General features: G+C 41.4%; 1 protein-coding gene across 6 annotated transcripts in view; it reads right to left on the bottom strand.

Annotated features, from left to right (window-relative positions):
* The window catches only part of LOC136862977 (solute carrier family 41 member 1), an 847982-nt gene that overhangs the window by 290302 nt on the left and 536964 nt on the right, over positions 1-20716 (bottom strand). Inside the window, exon 1 of one of the 6 annotated variants that reach the window (XM_067139277.2) lies at positions 12102-12265. The exons of the other annotated variants lie outside the window; for them this stretch is intronic. The gene's annotated coding sequence lies outside the window, so the exon portion shown is untranslated. Of the gene's footprint in view, positions 1-12101; positions 12266-20716 lie in introns of those variants that run through there. 6 annotated transcript variants of the gene reach the window in all.

Raw genomic sequence — 20716 nt, forward strand, 5'->3', positions numbered from 1 at the left:
GGCAATGATTTCGTTGTTGTGGAATTTAAAAACTAGAACAGTGACAAAGCACTTGGACCAGACAGCGTTAGGATGACATCAGAGCTCTTCGTGACTTCATGCCTTCTAGCACCGTAACGTGTACGTATTGCTGCAAGAAGTAAAGCGACAAGCGAAAAATTTGAGGCCAGTCCTAGTGCTCTGATACACATTACTGTTATACACGTAAGATAAAGGGCATTCCTTTCTATTCTTTGTCAGAGTACAGAAAGTAAGCTGTCGGGAGCACGCAAGCGATCCGTCCTATAGAGATAGGCACAACTTAAGATTTTCTTTCCTTGGTGGACACCGATTATCTTTGAACTGTCCTGTTTTTCTGTATTTCATTTACTGTGTATCTACCAACGCAGTAAACTCCCGATTAGCCGGCCTGAGTGGCTCAGACGTTGAGGCGCTGGTCTTCTGACCCCAACTTGGCAGGTTTGATCCTGGCTCAGTCCGGTGGTATTTGAAGGTGTTCAAATACGTCAGGCACGTGTCGGTAGATATACTGGCACGTAAAAGAACTCCTGCGGGACTAAATTCCGACACCTCGGCGTCTCCAAAAACCTTAAAAGTAGTTACTGGGACGTAAAGCCAATAACATTATTATTTATTAAACTCCTGATTATTCGTTTGCAGGTTATCCAGTTTGAGAGTAATTCGTTAAAAGTTTTTAAAAATGTCTAAACTGTCTGTAGAATTAATTCTTTCCGCTATTAAATTAGCCTTCCTAGTTGTTAAATGTATATTTAATGCCGGCTACAAGCACCCCCATCATCGCGTGGCATTAGAATAGGCCTAGAATAGAAGCTTTTATGAAAAAAAACCACCGTCATTTTATCATATTCGAGATAGCAGCGAAGGAATGACAACACAAAAAGCAAAAGGAATGAAGAAACCTGAATCCATAGATTAGACTGCGAAATCTTCGAACAAATGCCTTCTATATTAGATTTCGTCCAGATATGAGGAAAAAGTGTTCTGAAGGAGATACTGAATGTTATTGTCACATCTGGAGCCACTGCACTTGCAGCTGAAGGTGACGGATGAAACTTACATGTGGATGAGGAAACCTTTTGCTGATAGAGGTCGATTCATAACCTATAACCTCTCTTACGGCATAGGAAGATTGTTTAGCACAACTTTCAACTGACAGTTCATTAAAATTCACTAATACAACTAGCTGACTTTTTGTTTTTTCTAAATGCTATTTGTTCGGGGCGTCGACCCATGTAGATCTTTTGCCCTTACTGGCACCATATTGTATGAACCTGCGTGTAACTGGAATGGCGGTAGTGTGAAATGTTGTGCGTGAGGAAAGGAAGATTAAACAAACCAAACCAAACCCCATGGCACTAGAGCCGTTGAAGGGCCTTGGCCTACCAAGCGACCGCTGCTCAGCCCGCAGACCTACAGATTACTAGGTGTCGTGTGGTCAGCACGACGAATCCTCTCGGCCGTTTTTCTTGGCTTTCTAGACCGGGGCCGCTATCTCACCGTCAGATAGCTCCTCAATACTAATCACGTAGGCTGAGTGGACCTCGAACCAGCCCTCAGGTCCAGGTAAAAATCCCTGACCTGGCCGAGAATCGAGCCCGGGGCCTCCGGGTGAGAGGCAGGCACGCTACCCCTACACCACGGGGCCGGCAAAGGAAGATTAAGGACGTCACAAATACCCAGTCCCCAGGCCAGGGGTATTAATCATTACAATTAAAAAACCCTGACCCGGCCGGAAATCGAAACCGGTGACAGGTGGACGCGTTGCCCCCTACACCGCGCTGACTTTTGGTTATATGCTATCACTGATTATCCTAATATTTCAAGAAAAAATTCGAGGTAATTAACTGTGTTGTTCTCTACATATCTGTGTGAAATCATATTTTCAAACCTCACATGTTTGAAATCAATCTCAAGAAATAAACGTGAAATCGAGATATAGTCAATGTTTGAAATTATCACACATTAAACCCAACATTGCACAGCTAACTGTACGAAAAAGCTTCATTTTTCAAATTAAACCGTTTGATATCATTCATATTATAACTTTGCCTGTTTATTTTAATATATTTAAATTAAAATATAAGTTTTTGCGACATATTTACCGTTTATTTTATTTAAAAACTCATAGAGGGTCCGCCAAATTTGAATTCATTCAAGGGGTTCGTGGACTGGACAGTTTGGGAACCAATGGAATGCCATATACATTGTAATCCGTCTAGCATTTCAATCACAATTAAATTCAAGCTCTGTTTTCTGTTGTTGATCAGTGTATATGATTTTCAGTTTTATCTTGTCACGATATCAAATGCAAGAAAACAGTGTTACAATTTAAAAAAATGTGGAAGCAGCATATCGACTCGCCCAAAATGTGCACTAAAATGCACTTCCAAACACACAAAAGTAAGATATTAGAGCAGGGCTCGCAGACGAACAGTAACAGACAATACATAGACATTCACAGCGACATTAGAAAACGCACATTAAATCTCTACGGACACATCAGAAGACTGAACCGTGAAAAACAAATGGTGATATTCGATGAAAACAGCCGGGCCGAGTGGCTCGGACGGTAGAGCGCTGGCCTTCTGAGCCCAACGTGGCATGTTCGATCCTGGCTCAGTCTGGTGGTATTTGGAGGTGCTCAAATACGTCGGGCTCGTGTCTGTACATTTGCGGGAACATTAAAGAATTCCTGCTGGAAAGAAATCAGGTACCTCGGCGTCTCCAAAAACCGCAACAGTAGTTAATGGGACGTAAAGTCAATAACATACATTTTTTTAAATGAAAAGAACACTAAATCGAAAACAGACACTACGAAATGGAACTTGTTTCGTTGAGTTGGATTTCGGCTTCTAACCACGTTCCCCAGAATAACAGGGAGTTCACTGTAAATGGAAGTTGAAGAGTAGCGTTATATAAAGGTTAATATACAATAATTAATGAGGCACTTTAAACAAATGAATACCACAGAACCAGATACCCCACAAAATCCTTTGAAAAACTGAAAATTTCAATACCTTCCTAAGGTGGCCGATCTGGTGTTTCAGAAGTACAGTACATCAGCGTAAACATGTTTTCACCCAATGGGAAAACCATGGGCTTTGGAATAATACACGACCGTGCAAGTGGCCGTGCTGTCAGCCTGCATTCGTAAGAATGGGGGTACATTGATGTTTTTCATGGTTTACCCATTTTCGCACAAGGAATATGTTGAGACTATACCTTCCTTCCCAGTCATAGCACTAGAGGCGCGTGGCTGTGAGCTTGCATCCGGGAGATAGTGGGTTCGAATTCCACTGTCGGCAGCCCTGAAGATGGTTTTCCATGGTTTCCCATTTTCACTCCAGACAAATGCTGGAGCTGTACCTTAATTAAGGCCACGACCGCTTCCTTCCCACTCTTAGGCCTTCCCTATCCCATCGTCGCGATCAGATTTATCTGTGTCGGCGCGACGGATAGCAAATTGTGAATAAGAAGAACAAAACACGTGTTTTGATACTTGGAGTCATTCCAATCACCCTCACACTGGCGGGCCTTGCCCTAGCAAGCAACCGCTGTTCAGATCGCGTAGTGAGCGCGAAGTATCTTTTCAGCCGTTATTCTTGGTTTTATACACCGGAGCCGCTATCTCAGGGTCAGGTAGCTCACGTAGGCTGAGTGGACCTTGAACCAGCTGTCAGATCGGATCTGACCGGGAAGTGAACCCGGGGCTTCCATGTAAGAGACAGGCACGCTATCCCAAGACTGAGGGCAGGTGGTCAGCTTTAAAGTCATACAAATGATGCATAAATATTTTTTATGTTCGTATATACCTTACTGAATGCACTGTATTTTTGCTCTTTAATTTGAAGAATGCATTAGATTTGTTCCTTTAAATGGTTATGTAACACGGTCGATTCTATTGAACCTGGAAGTTTTTTTCTTAATCATAAATTGGTATAGTCGATTTATGCTCACTTAACTGGTATCCTGGGTGTTCACGCACCACAAAATACTAGTGGCATTTCTTCTTTGCACATAAAATATAGATTCAAAATATTTTGTGTGGTTATTTATTATTGATGAAGAGCCTCCGTGGCTCAGGCGGTAGCGCGCCGGCCTCTCACCGCTGGATACCGTGGTTCAAATCCCGGTCGCTCCATGTGAGATTTGTGCTGGACAAAGCGGAGGCGGGACAGGTTTTTCTCCGGGCACTCCGGTTTTCCCTGTCAACTTTCATTCCAGCAACACTCTTCAATATCATTTCATTTAATCTGTCAGTCATTAATCATTGTCCCAGAGGAGTGCGACAGGCTTCGGCAGCCGGCAAATTTCCTATCCTCGCTGCTAGATGGGGCTTCATCCATTCCATTCTTGACCCGGTCGAATGACTGGAAACAGGCTGTGGATTTTAATTTTCATTTATTATTGATGATGACGCTTGTTGTTTAGAGGGGCCTAACATCTAGGTCATCAGCCCCTAATGGTACGAAATGTGACGAAATGAAATGACAAAAACCCACTGACCACAATTCAAAACGTGAGGAATAAGAATGAATGGATGGATGGATATGAATTTAAAACGATCAGTTGAACCGACCCCACAGTGCCTCACATGCACAGAAGCTGGCGTAGAACAACAGTATTACTGACCAAGGGACTGCTTCTATAGCACAATACTGAATCTATGATACTTGTAGTCGAAATTGGTCCAAAAGCCAAGTCAACGGCCCCTCACAATGGTACTTATCGCTAGGAAAGTAGAACCATGGAATTTGTCGTGTTGCGGTACTAATCAAGAGTAGCGTAGACTCACGGTATTCCACACATTATGGTACTACTCACAGGTAATGAAATTCGCATATGTATTACAGACCTACGTTGTTTCGCACATTGCGGCGCCACTAACAGGCAACGCAAATCTATGTGCTCATCACATAAGGGCACTAACCACAGGGACTCGTACTATCCCGTGGTGTTCCTCATATGGTGTGTACTAATCATAGGCTTGAGTGGCTCAGACGGTTGAGGCGCTGGCCTTCTGACCCCAACTTGGCAGGTTCGATCCTGGCTCAGTCCGGTGGTATTTGAAGGTGCTCAAATACGTCAGCCTCGTGTCGGTAGATTTACTGGCACGTAAAAAGAACTCCTGCGGGACTAAATTCCGGCACCTCGGCGTCCCCGAAAACCGTAAAAGTAGTTAGTGGGACGTAAAGCAAATAACATTATTATTATTATTATTATTATTATTATTATTATTATTATTATTATTATTATTATTATTATTACTACTAATCACAGGCAAGCCAGAACCGTGGGTTCCCTCATCCCATGGTGTCGCGCATATAATCACAGGTACTGTAAAAGCGTCGCGCTCTCTTGCTACTAATCACAAACCTATTGTGTACCCAACATAGTGGTACTACGTGCAAGTAAAAGCCACCCATGGCGTTCCCCACGTGGTGGTATTAATAACAAGTAGTTTCATGTTTCTAATTTGATCATCCCTTTGTCGCCCCTTTTAGTTGCCTCTTACGACAGGCAGGGGATACCGTGGGTGAATTCTTCGCCTGCTTCCCCCACCCACAGGGGGTGTTATTCATTATTTGTTTAACTGAAATATTATAAGAGAAATTAAAAAAGATCGATTGAATTATTATTGAATTTACCGAGCTCGATAGCTGCAGTCGCTTAAGTGCGGCCAGTATCCAGTAATCGGGAGATAGTGGGTTCGAGCCCCACTGTCGGCAGCCCTGAAGATGGTTTTCCGTAGTTTCTCATTTTCACACCAGGCAAATGCCGGGGCTGTACCTTAATTATGGCCACGGCCACTTCCTTCCACTTCCTAGGCTTTTCCTATCCCATCGTCCCCATAAGACATATCTGTGTCGGTGCGACGTAAAGCAAATAGAAAAATAATATTGAATTATTAGCAAACAACTGCCAATTGGGATATAAAAAGGGTGATACGCACATAAGCTGACTCAGTTACACAGTCTTTCCAGAATTAGTTAGTTTTTGTAACAAAAACAGAGTAAGAAACTAAAATCCTACTTAATAACATTTTTGAAAATATGTAATAGTAGGAAGGAAATAAGGTACTGATGAATTTAGGCTGACTTAGTTTTCAAAAAAAAATTGACACAGAACTCGGGTAACGGAGTGTTCCTTACAAACCGCCTTTCGATTGCTAATTTCACTTAGATGTTCGGTATAATACTCTAATCACTTTGTATCAGATTCTGGTAAAAGAAGAATTTGTAAGGTACGAAAAAGTTAAAGATGACAAACACGAAATTCTAGGGGTAAGGCTCTTTAAAGATAATAGGCAGCTTTATGTCTTTGGGGTGTGCAGACCAGGAAAGGGTAGCGCAGATGCTGATTCAGAATTATTTGTTAAGATAATCAGCTATGTGGGAAACTATAAGGAAAGGAACGTGATTGTAGCGGGTTACCTCAATTTACCAAATGTCAATTGGGAAGGTAATGCGAACGACAGGAAGCATGACCAACAAATGGCAAATAAGTTAATATGGGAAAGGCACCTGATTCAGAAAGTGATGGAACCAACTAGAGAGAAGAATATTCTGGATGTGGTGTGGGTAAAACCAGATATTAAAATTAGGACTATTAGGCAGTACCATACGGCTGATAAAACAGGCATGAGGGAGTTTTTAATAAGTAACTATGATCGGTGGAAAACGGTAAATAAAAATGTAAACAGACTCTGGGATGGATTTAAAGCAATTGTTGAGGAATGTGAAAATGGTTTCGTACCTTTAACAGTGGTAAGGAATGGTAAAGATCCACTATATTATAACAGAGACTAAGAAGGAGGTGCAGGTTGGAAAGAAATAGAAATGGCTGTGGAAGTAAGGAGAAATTGAAGGAACTTACTAGGAAATTGAATCTAGCAAAGACGTCAGCTAAGGATAACATGATGGCAAGCATAATTGGCCACCATACTAATTTTAGTGAAAAATGGAAGAGTATGTATAGGTACTTTAAGGCAGAAACAGGTTCCAAAAAAGACATTCCAGGAATCATTAATGAACAAGGGGAGTGTGTATGCGAGGATCTTCAAAAGGCAGAAGTATTCAATCAGCAGTATGTAAAGATTGTTTGTTACAAGGATATTGTCCAGATAGAGGAGGTGACTAATACTAAAGAAGTATTAAAACATACTTATGACAGCAATGACATTTACAGTAAGATACAAAAGTTGAAAACTAGAAAAGCAGCTGGCATTGATAAGGTTTCGGGGGATATATTAAAGACAATGGGTTGGGATATAGTACCATATCTGAAGTACTTGTTTGATTATTGTTTGTATGAAGGAACTTTACCAAATGAATGGAGAGTTGCTATAGTAGCCCCTGTATATAAAGGAAAGGGTGACAGACAAAAAGCTGAAAATTACAGGCCTGTCAGTTTGACATGCATTGAATGTAAGCTTTGGGAAAGCATTCTTTCTGATTATATAAGGCATGTTTGCGAAATTAATAATTGGTTTGATAGAACTGGGTTTAGGAAAGGTTATTCCACTGAAGCCCAACTTGTAGGATTCCAGCAAGATATAGCAGATATCCTGGCTTCAGGAGGTCAATTGGACTGTTTCGCGATTGACCTGTCTAAGGCATTTGATAGGGTAGATCATAGGAGACTGCTGGAAAGAATGCGTGCAATTGGACTTGACAAAAGCGTGACTGAATGGGTGGCTCTGTTTCTAGCTTTATCTGTCCCTGTAATAATTAAGAGGGGAATTCCTCAAGGCAGTATTATTGGACTTTTATGTTTTCTTATATATATCAATGATATGTGTAAAGAAGTGGAATCAGAGATAAGGCTTTTTGCAGATGATGTTATTCTGTACAGAGTAATAAATAAGTTACAAGATTATGAGCAACTGCAAAATGACCTCGATAATGTTGTGAGATGGACAGTAGGTAATGGTATGATGATAAACGGGGATAAAAGTCAGGTTGTGAGTTTCACAAATAGGAAAAGTCCTCTCAGTGTGATTTACTGCATTGATGGGGTGAAAGTTACGTTTGGGGATCATTGTAAATACCCAGGTGTTAATATAAGGAAAGATCTTCATTGGGGTAATCACATAGATATGATTGTAAATAAAGGGTACAGATCTCTGCACATGGTTATGAGGGTATTTGGGGTGTAAAGGAGAGAGCATATTTGTCTCTGGTGAGACCCCAACTAGAGTATGGTTCCAGTGTATGGGACCCTCACCAGGATTACCTGATTCATGAACTGGAAAAAATCCAAAGAAAAGCAGCTCGATTTGTTCTGGACGATTTCCGACAAAAGAGTAGCGTTACAAAAATGTTGCAAGGTTTGGGCTGGGAAGACTTGGGAGAAAGGAGACGAGCTGCTCGACTAAGTTCTATGTTCCGAGCTGTCAGTGGAGAGATGGTATGCGAGGACATCAGTAGACGAATAAATTTGAGTGGTGTCTTTAAAAGTAGGAAAGATCACAATATGAAGATTAAGTTGGAATTCAAGAGGACAACTTGGGGCAAATATTCGTTTATATAAAGGGGAGTTAGGGATTGGAATAACTTACCAAGGGAGATGTTCAATAAATTTCCAATTTCTTTGCATCATTTAAGAAAAGGCTAGGAAAACAACAGATAGGGAATCCTCCACCTGGGCGACTGCCCTAAACGCAGATCAGTAGTGATTGAATTACGTGCCATTAAGGAAAGCCCTTAACAGTTTTAATTCTCTAACGAGTAATTTTCAAGAAACCGCTCGTTACCAACGTCTGCCCTGAGTCACTTGTTCTCTGCTGATCTAGAGATTAAACCGGAACGACAATAAAGTATATGCATTATTATTTTTGTCAGACAGTTACTGCGATACGAGCTGAGGGTTAGAACTCATCGCGATATGTAGGTGCAGTAAAACGCACGGGTACCACTGACGTGGAATGGCATTTCTCTGTAACGCAACGTATAATTTTAATTATGCCACTTCGTAACAGGAAGTAATAATCGTTAACTAGTGTACCAGTCGTACTTGTGACCTTAAGAAGGTGAAAAGTTATTAGAATACGGATTTCTCTCATTGAATAATTGCATTGTTGTTAAAAATCATAGATTCATTCCAAATTAGATGCAGCTCCACACCGTCTTATCCCGTAACAGTTCTAGCCTTCATTTGCTCTAACCTATTTGTAATATATATTTATTGATTTACCTTAGATGGCGTGACTCAAGCTATGAAGCCTGCTGTTATGCCAAACCATCTTATGTGTACTTCATTGTACAAACTACAGTGCCTTAAGTTTTGTAATTATATATAATTAGTTGTGAAATTTAACAAACATTTCGTACAGTACCCGATAAACTTCCCTCACATCTAAAGCCATGTTCTACTAATCTCTTTTAAGTCGGATTTCATCACACACCTCTATTCTCAGCAACTTGGTTCAATATTTCTGTATTTATTATTCGACCATCCTATTTCTCCTTCAGCGTTGTTCTGCAACACCACATGTCAAAAGGGTATGTTTTTTCGTGCACCAATTATCGTCCATTTCTTTCAGCGTCAGGCATCATACAAATGTCCGGCTCCATGGATAAATGGTTAGCGTGCAGGCCTTTAGTCACAGGGGTCCCAGGTTCGATTCCCAGCAGGGTCAGGAATTTTAACCATCATTGGTTAATGTCTCTGGCACGAGGGCTGGGTGTATGTGTCGCCTTCATCATCATTTCATCCTCACCATGACGCGCAGATCGCCTAAGGGAGTCAAATCAAAAGACCTGCACCTGGCGAACCGAACTTGTCCTCGGACACTCCCGGCACTAAAAGCCATACGCCATTTCATTTCATCACACAAATAAACCCGTCTTAGGTGTGAGGTGAGCAATTGTCTCTTTACAAAATTGCTCTTCCTGTAGCTGAATACGTATCGTTTGAGCTCATTGCTTATTATTCACGTAGAAACATTAATCCATTGTAATATTCCTTTTCTTATTTTGATATTTCCTGCCTCTTCTGATTTCGTTCCATCACACTCAGTAATACTTGTGTCGTTTGAACGGCTCCGACTGTAGAGCAGTTTAATTTTGCGGATTCGATCTCCGCTCAGTCAGATGGTATTTGAAGCTGCTCATATACACCAACCTCATGACGGCAGATTTACTCGCTTTTAAACACTCCTGTGGGACAATATTGCAGGACCTCGGCGTTTCCGAAAACTGTACAATTAAGTTAATAGAGGAACGTAAAAAGCAAAGTCATCTCCGTACAGGTCATGAAGGCCCTGGGAGGGGTGAAAGTGAAGGCTTGGACTATCCATAACCTCAGCACGTTCGGGTAGTGTGGTTAGCCCTGCGCTAGGCCGCCACTGACGCCAGGAGTTAACCTCACTTTTGGTGCAGGCTGAGTGAACTTCAGGGCCATGTGCACCTCCGGAAGTGGAAATCTTATCTCTTAAATTCTTCGACTTCCTGACGGGGACTCGAACCCACGTCCTTCCGGGTGGATCAAGCACACTTTTACCGCCTCTGCCAGGTAGCCCCTGGAACTTAACACCAACATTATTATTATTATTATTATTATTATTATTATTATTATTATTATTATTATTAAATATTTCGGATTCCTTTTATAGGCTTACTACTTCTTCCACCGTTGGAGTTACGAGTGTCAGCTGTGTCGTACACGAGTACTGGACCTTGTCTCACGGCCGGATGCTCTTCCTGACGCCAACCCTAGGTGGAGGGATGTTTTCACTATTACGTGTTTCTGTAGTGATTGGTGGTGCAAAGTGTTGACTGTATATGAAGACGAAGGAGTATTGCGACAAACACAAGCACCCAGTTCCCGAGTTACAGGAACTGCCCGACGCGGTTAAAATCCCCGATCCGGCTCTCTCGGACCCGAAGGCCTCGACGCTCACCAAAAGCCGGACATTCCTCTTATACTACTGTAGCCGCTTTAATGCGTGATTCTGCGGTTTTATTTGTTTAATGTCACAAATTATTTAGAGAGTCCAATTATTGCCATGAGAAAGGAATAACAATAAGAGGCACCAAGTATACAAACACACACAAAATAATACAATAACATTTTACATTGTGCAAAACACATTGGAATTCGTGTTTCCGAATGACGAGCCCCATTCAGCTTAATAACACTAGAAAACTAGCATCCATTGTCCCAAATAGTGCCAGATCACCAAATTACCTGAACAAAATCTAGCTCTGACGAGTTTTAGCTTCTAACAGTCAATGTCAAGGCTGAGGTATGTAGTATGACCAAACTTCGTGCACATGCAACATTCTACAAAGTTGGATTATGGCAGTCACACTGTGGCCCTTTTTTGCATCTTCACAGATGATTCATAATAGCTCAGTAACGATATACAAAATACTCTTGTGCTGTCTGTCACACTTCATATGATGTATTTCTCAAACATTTTGAAAAATTATCACAGAGAAAGCAAAATGAAAATTTTGTACTATCTAACTTGCCTTCAGTATGGAGTTTGAATTATATAGCGACCATATTGGCTTTTAACAACATTTCAATCATGGACATTAAATAATTGTGTAATTTGTTTCATTCTAATACGGATATCGCGTGTTCAGATGTATTATATGGAGTACTATTATTATTATTATTATTATTATTATTATTATTATTATTAACGATGAGAATATATTTTTGTTTTATTCGAAGTGCCTCTAGGTAGAGATATCTTGAATGTATGGTGGTTCACCGGCAGATGTGAAAAGGCAATGTGGTTGTAAGCAAACACACTAATCATTTTTTTTTGCTTGTGGATTAACGTCGCACTAACATACCGAAAGTTTCCGGTGACGTAAGGAAGGGAAAGGGATAAGACTGGTAAGGTAGCGCCCGTGGCCTTGATTAAGATGCAGCCCCAGTATTTGCGTGTGTAAATATTGGAAACCACGGAAAACCATCTTCAGGGCTGCCGACGGTGGGATTCGAACCCATCTCCCGATCTTCCGAAAGGATGCTCACAGCCTAAACGCACGGCCAACTCCCTCGGTAACACAGACTATTTCCTGTTTCCTAGTACATTTAATATTTTGTTTGTCATACCTTACCTTTGATAACTGCTCGGTCTCTAAGCTCGAGGCGCTGCAAGGACCCCGTACCGGAGAATTATTCACATTGTCTTCCCTCGCGAAGTAACCTCCACAACGTCGCGTAATTTACTAAGTAGGAGCTCCGTTTAGCAGTTCTGCAGTTGAACGTCAACTGGCCGCTTGTCCGATAGCTGACACGGCTGTCTGTTATCACAAGTGTTTTCAAGCTCCGTACTTAAGAATAAGATAAAACATATTTCAGGCAATCTTTCATTGAATAGTAGGATACTTCACTAAGGATTAGATAAAATTCTTGTCGAGTACCAAATTCAGTCATGCAATACAGTAACACGGCAAATTAAACGTGCATTCCCTTTTTAAAATCAAAGAGTAGGAGAAAATTCTGACTCACACTATACCCTTTAATGACGCTATGGTATAGGGTATAGAATTTGTGTTCTTTAGAGCGAGACATATGAAGTCTACATGTTGTTCAGCCCCGCGTCAGCCTTTGACACTCGATCTGCAGAAATCTAGGCCTTCTAACCGACGGTCATAATCTTTGGTGGTAAAACTGTATGCACGTAGGTACAGTGCGGCGCACCTGAAATATCTTTCTGACTACTGGAAGTAAAATTTCAGCTTACAGAGTCATGTTGAATACATATAGCACGTACCGAAGAGATGTTGAGTACGAGACAAAAATGACGAACCGGACACCAGACTCAGTGACCGATTAATATTAACGTGGAATAAGCTGAACGAAACCTTTTTGTGTGAAGTGAGCGAATTTATTTTCTTAGGAAAGACCTTCCTGTCTTGTAGGCCTATTAGTCTTCAATTTATGCCCTCCTTAACAGAAGCCCGTAGAGCCGAAAACACAGAAGCAGAGGATGACAATGACATTGAGATCATTTGTTTACTAGGTTCGGTTAGTTTCATGTTATAGATATAAGACGCCTGATAATAATAATAATAATAATAATAATAATAATAATAATAATAATAATAATAATAATAATAATAATAATAATAATAATAATAATAATTGTACCGGGCGGTACACCTCCACACCGCTAATTTAAAATGTGCGCCTGTTGAAACTCCTCTGCTGGAGGAAGTCTGAACTTTATGGACAGTATTAATTTTCAAGTTTCTCAGAAGATGTCTCTACCTGGAAATTTTGGAGTTTTTGAACTGTGTCATTTTCGACGTATTTTTGTTTTGCTTGTAGTAAGAAGTGTGAACTTTCTCTTCTAGAGGACACTACTGAAGATCAACAATAGTGCACCCTAGTGCGGAGTGAAAGAACTATTTTTTTTGGAGAAGTTCTTATTTCAAAAGTTTGTTTCTTGTTAAATTTCTTTCTGTTATTGTTTAAGTTGGCTGTATACCCCTCTTTTTCCCCTTGTTTTAGATTTATCCAATCCCGAATTTCTTTTAGTAATTTCCGACCAATCCGATGTATCTTCCCCCAACTTGGATATGTTTCTGTACCCTAGCCAATAAAGTGATTGTGGGCGGGTGTTCTCTTCCCTAAAACGCCTAGAACCTTCCGCGAGAGTATTTAAACTGCTGATTTTTGGGTCTCCGGGCCACTTCTGTTCCATCTTTCAGTGTGTAAAGTACATAGCAGGGGGCGGGAAGCGCCTCTTTCTTCTCCAGCTGTTCAACACCAGGTAATGGCCTCTTAATAACTTCTTTTCTTGCTAGGTTGGCAGTTTAACTCTCGGAGCGGGTTCGAAGCGTTTCCACCATGTAACCTTTTCCTAAAATGTAACCAATCTTTTCATCTATTCTCTTTTAAAGCTGCATATTGGGATAGAGAGTGCTAACCCTCTCGAGCTCCCACTCACATTGTTTTGAGGTGAACTTATTTTCTCAACCTATTCTTCGTTAACGTAAAACAAATTGCTCTTTTCTAAAGTCACCTCTGTAGTATGGGATTAGCCCTTGCATTAGTGGCCTAGAGCCAGATTAGGTTTTAAAAACAAGTGTATTAGGAGTGCAGATCGCCTCCTCTCAAATTGTTATTTTAGAGGTCATGTAATTGCCCATTTTCATTTAATAGACTTCAGTAGGTTGGGTATTTTACCCCTGTGTCTATGTCCAGTGAGGACAACTCGAAGGTGGAGTTTGGTGTGGCCTTTGAGAGGCTTAAAGTTGAGAGCGTGTGGCTCTTTTGAAAATTGAGTGTTGTATGCCTCGTGGAGGCTTTTCAGTGTAATTTGGAGCAAGGACTCCTAGGCATGAATGGGGTTTTCTGCCCCTCTGTTGAAACTTGTGTTTGGGGTAAAACTGAGCTGATTGCCCAAGCATTGTGAAGTCAGGGCGCGAAGCCCAAATCCTGTAAATATTGTAACTACCCTTTGGACTTGCTACTTTGTACCTGCCATGCTTGTTATTTCTTTGTTTTTGAAAAGAAAATATAACCTTGTTAAATTTTACATTAACTTTGATTCCGTAGTTTGAGACCCGTTCACGCCCGCACCTTCTTTCACCTCTACCTACCACTAAAACACGGTAATAATAATAATAATAATAATAATAATAATAATAATAATAATAATAATAATAATAATAATAATAATAAAGCAAAGACATCTCCATACAGGTCATGAAGGCCCTCCGATGAGTGGAAGGTGAAGGCTTCAGTATCCGTAACCTCGTCACTTGCTGGGGTAGAGTGGATAGCTCTACTGCCGGCCACCTCTGAACCCCCAGGAAGTAACCTTCTTCAAGCAGCGAAGGTAAACCACTCTAATGGGTGTAATGTCTTAAAAGGAAGCACGAATGTGGACCCCTCATCCTTTTCTCAATTTTGCTTCTTTTGACTAGAATTTTCTAAATGTAATTGTATCTTGCATTTCTCGGTTGTTAATTTTCCTTCCTTCTTGTCACAAGTAAGTATGGTGATATTCTCCGTTTCACTGGGCCTCGGGACCTATTAGGTGTTATTCTAATGCTATGTGATCGCTTGTGAATTTCAACATCCCGTCTCTCTTTCGTGTATTGGCCTATTTTTCCAATTACCTTTCGATCTTGTTTTCTTGGCCTGTTTTGTCTAGCGTGAGCTTAGCTTCTGATAAGTTGAGGATTCATTCCGTACGTATGAGTATTTTCGGTGGCAACGAAAGTGCAGTAATGTTATCAGGATGGGTGAAGGCTTGTAGGTCTTGGATTTTGGGAGCTTACCCCTTGCTGTTGATGAATCTCTGAAGGCTATCGCACTGTTGGAAAATCTCTAGTATTGTTATTCACTGTTGTTAACGGTGATAGATCACCATCGTTAACAAAAATTTTTCTTGTCGAAGGAAAAGAACCAAAAAAAGAAAAATGGAGAGTAAGATATAAATTATAATAGATTTTTCCTTTACGTGGTCATTTATTCGCCCAGTTCTATGGCCCTGCCACTTCTTTCCCCACCAATTTGTAAGCCACACTAACAGTTATAATCGTTACAATGTTTATTTTATTTTGATTCAAAAACTGATAAAACTAAACGCAGTTCCGTCAGTTGAATAATTCTGCGTTTTCAAATGTACGGGGCTGTGAAGAATATGTGGGTGCATAATTAATGAAGAACTGTGATTGAAAGAAATTGCGCTAGCTGTAGGTCAGGTGGCCTGAGGTGGACTGAATTTTCTCGGAAGCAACCATGTTTATTATATTACAATAAATTATATGATGAGATTGAGCTCCCATAACAAGCTCGTAACTACTCAATGAGTGGACAGTCACGCAACGTGCATTCAACTAAAGTGGAAAGAGATTTATGTCCTGTCGGTTGCAGTTCGTGTAGAGCTGCGCAAAGAGAACAGAGTTTTAAAAACTGAACAAATAAATTCAGTTTCACACAATAATAATAATAATAATAATAATAATAATAATAATAATAATAATAATAATAATGGCGTATGACTTTTGGTGCTGTCCGAGGACAAGTTCGGCTCGCCAGATGCAGGTCTTTCGATTTGACACCCGTAGGCGACCTGCGCGTCGTGATGAGGGTGAAATGATGTTGAAGACGACACATACACCCAGTCCCCACGCCAGCGGAATTAACCAATTTTGGTTAAAACTCCCCACCCTGCCGGGAATCGAACCCGGGACCCCTGTGATCAAAGGCCAGCAAGCTAACCATTTAACCATGGAGCCGGACAGTTTCATACAATTACAGGAAGACAATGAAAATTTCCATCTTCTGCTTTGAAGTGGAAAGAGGAAACCGTTGTTAGTGTCAAAATATTATTTAATGTGGCGAAGTAGGTAAAAATTAATAAGAAAGCATTCAGGGCATTTTAATAAATAACTAAATTCTTAAGACAGTTATTGTTGTATTTTGTATAGATCTTCGCCAAATGAAGGTCGCATTCTTACCGTAGTAGTTTGTTCATCATATTTCTAAAAAGTTGATCGTAGAAAAAGTATAATATGTTCGATATTTAATATAATGAAGACTACTGAACAGAGGAATCTGTTATTCAGCAGAAATGAGTGTCTCCAAACACTTTATTTCCAATATATTACTTCAATATGTTTTGCTGTTCGATTTCACATGACATATCCCCACACGTAAACACTACGGTTGCTGAAGTCAGGTGATACCAGCATTGCGAAGAAAGACCAACAACCAAACCAAACCCCATGGCATTACAGCCCTTGAAGGGCCTTGGCCTACCAAGTGACCGCTGCTCAACCCGAAGGCCTGCAGATTACGAAGTGTCCTGTGGTCAGCGCGAAGGATCCTCTCGGCCGTTATTCTTGGCTTTCGAGACCGGGGCTGCTATCTCACCGTCAGATAGCTCCTCAATTCTAATCACGTAGGCTGAGTGGACGTCGAACCAGCCCTCAGGTCCAGGTAAAAGTTCCCTGACCTGGCCGGTAATCGACGCCGGGGCCTCCGGGTAAGAGGCAGGCACGCTACCCATACACCACGGGGCCGTCGCGAAGGAAGACCATAATGGTATATACACGATGCTGATAATACAGGACCATAATGGGGTGGACGGTGATGATCTGGTGTTGAGTCTTCAGGTGTACGAAGACCCTGTACGGTATATACCAGGTAAATCAGCTGCAGCCCAATAAACGTGTGAGATCATAGTGAGGTCTACAGGTGAACCCGAACTCCACATCGAACTCTCGGAGGTTGTTTAGGGATACCTTCTGAGCATATTGGTGTAAGGGACACGTGGACACGAGTCGCTCGGTACAGAGTAGTTGAATTTCCTTTGGTTTGATGCTCCAGTTAGCCCTGTATCTGAATTGCACTGATAATAATAACAACGTAATGTTATTTTTTTTTGTCCTTCCTAAATGCTAGTTCATAACATATGCTGGGGTGTCGGGAGTTATGTCCCGCAAGAGTTTTTAAAGTGCCGGAAGCCAACGACACGGAGTTATTACCTTTAAAACACTCTTTGAAGACATGTTACAAGCTTTTTTTTTTTTACTACTGTGAAGGCGTTTTCACAGAAACCAAGATGATTCGGTAGCCTAACAACTGAATACATCATAATTACATTATTACTCCTGTTAATGATTCTCTGCACAGTTATCATTCCCGCCATGCGACTAAACACAGTTTCAAAAATATGACATCCTTTCAATTATTTATCATACGTCAGCCTACCATGGAACTATGTTACTATGTCGTGACAAGTGACCGGTTATAGCAAAATGCGAAATTGACGATTAAAACTACGATACAGTGGCGTGGAGAGCGAACGAAACAGCGAACTGGAGAAGTAACGTACTCTTAAAGCATTCCTCACAAAAGTCGTCTCACAGTGTGGCGTAGCTTATAAATTAACGAAACGTATGATTGATAGTTCGAATCCTACATTACAGATATGTTGACATCGATATGAAGCTGCAGTGCGTTAACACACGCCAGCGTGTGCCTCACGCAAGTAGTAAAACGCCGCTATTATTGTTGATGATGATGCTTGTTTAAAGGGGCCTAACATCTAGGTCATCGGCCACTAATGATACGAAATGAAACGAGATGTGATGACAAATTAAAGTCCAAAATCCTCCACTGACCAGAATTAAGAACGTGAGGACGAGGAGTGAATGGATGGATATGAATTTAAAACAATCAGTGGATCCGACCCGCAGTGCCTCACATTCACAGAAACCGACGTAAAACAATAGTATTACTGGCCAAGGGACTGCTTCTATAGCACAATACTGAATCGATGATGCTTGTAGTCTAAAGGGGTCCAAAATCCAAGTCATCCGCCCCTCATAATGGGACTTATCGCTAGGAAAGTAGAACCATGGTATTTGTTATTTGGCGGTACTAATCAAAAGTAGCGTACACCCGCGGTATTCCACACATTATGGTACTATGCACAGGTAATGAACTTCGTACATGTAATACAGATCTATGGTGTTTCGCACATTGCGGCGCCATTTACAGGCAACGCAAACCTATGATGTTCATCACGTAAGTGTACTAACCACAGGGACTCGTACTATCCCGTGGTGTTCCTCATATAGTGGGTACTAATCATAGGCATGCCAGAACCATGGTGTCGCTTATATAGTGGTACTAATCACACGTACAGTAAAAGCCGGCAACGCACTCTTTTCCTACTAATCATAAACCTATTTTATACCTAACATAGTGGTACTACGCGCAAGTAAAAGCGGCCCAATGTGTTCCCCGCGTGGTGGTACTAATTACAAGTAGTCTGATGGATCTAACTCGATCATCCCTTAGTCGCCCCTTTTAGTCGCCTGTTACGACAGGCAGGGGATACCGTGGGTGTATTCTTCGTCTGCGTCCCCCACCCACAGTGGTTTGTGTGTTTGGTATTTTGTTTCCCTCAAGTCCGCCGGCAAGCAGGTTAGGACTCCCCTATCCGCCACCTGGGACGCGCCACGTTTTGAGAATCACCTCTTCCCCTGCTACGCCAGCGTAGTAGGTTCGTGGCTATTATTGTTACTGCACACTGCAGTGCGAAGTCGCTTCACTCATTCGCCATGTATGCTACGGACGAATCCGTTGACGTGCTCCTTATTTGCGGGGGAAGCAAGAGATAATTCGTTGCAGGCACTATGTCTGTATCTGTAAAGGCGAAATACGACTGCAAAGACTTTCCGCACTCTTCAAAGATGTTTACAAACAACATGGTTACTGCAGATGATACCGCCACCTGCCCGAGAGAATGCCGGTCGGGTGAGAATGAGGCTATTCTGGATACCAGTGGCGTATGCAGGAATCAAGACGTGGGCTACCACTAGACCAACGATAGTTGGTTAAGTGAACGTCAAGCCTTAAGCGTTTTGAGCTGCAGCCAGTAGGGAACGGAGAAGCCTGCTGTGTTGTCAAGGCTGCTTCACAAGCTACTGCCCTGGCCTCTGCTACAGCCAATGCTCCACTCCTGAGCAGTGGAGATGGTAGCCTAAGGTATAGCGAATTAAAGTCCGGTTTTGTGGCTAAATGGACAGAATGCTTGCCTTTGGTGCGATGGCCCCGGTTCAATTTTCAGAATCAACCCCCACATATTGTTCATTCCCCTGGCTTGGGGACTGGGTGATTATGACGTCTTCGCCATTCATTTTATCCTCATTAGGTCACCACCAAGCGTATACAGATGCCATGCACCATTATCATTATTGTACCGGGAGGTACACCTCAACGCCGCGCATTCAAAACTAGCGCCCTAACGAACTCCTCTATTGGTAAAAGATGAGAGGTAAGTCAGTGAAACTGAAACTACACCAACTTGGAACTTTAATCAGAAGATGTCACCACTAAAATATTATGTAATTTTGTTATTATGCAGTTGCATAACCTGAGTGAATTTTTCCTTGTTTTGTTTGCCATTCATCAAGAAGTTTGGACATTTTTTCACACATGACACTACAAAAACTATGATCATGCACCCTGGTGCGAAGTGAAAGAACTTATGATTTAAAGAAGTTTTGTATTTCTAGGTTTTTGGTAACTGATTGATGCTCATTTATTTTTGGATTGGCAATTCTTCCTTTTATTTCCGCCAGTTTTGAATCTAGCCAATCCCTAATTTATGTAATTAATTTCCAACCAATCCCGCATTTCTTCTGCACCTTGTGTTTAACCAATAAAATCAAGAGGGCGTGTCCTGATTCATCTTGATGATCTCGAACCTTCCCTGAGTGTTTATAAACTGCGGCTTTTCACGTCTCTTGGCCAATTGATCATCTTACTAAGTGTGTGTGTGTGTGTGTGTGTGTGTGTGTGTGTGTGTGTGTGTCAACGCAGGAGGCGGGCAGCCTCTTTCATCGGTCAGCAGTACATCTACAAGGTAATGGCCACATAACATCTTTCTTTCTTGCTAACTCCGCAGTTTAACCCGAGGGAAAGGTCCGAGTCATTAACTATGCAACCTACTTTTCTAAAAATTTAACTTTCTGCCGGCTAATGTAAAAACTTCATCAAATCTTGAACTGTAAATCGGGGATAGAGAGTGAATTACCCTCTCGAGCTCCCCTTCATCTTGGTTTGAGGTGACTACGTTTTTCTCTAACTGTTTTTCCTACTGTAATGTGTTAATGTAATTTCTATACGAGTCACCTCAGTAGTTTGAGAATAGCCCCTGTTTCAACGGCCTAGAGCCCTTTAGTTTTTTGTGTTCATA

This window comes from Anabrus simplex, chromosome 2 (genome assembly GCF_040414725.1).
Source record: "Anabrus simplex isolate iqAnaSimp1 chromosome 2, ASM4041472v1, whole genome shotgun sequence".
Taxonomy (NCBI): domain Eukaryota; kingdom Metazoa; phylum Arthropoda; class Insecta; order Orthoptera; family Tettigoniidae; genus Anabrus; species Anabrus simplex.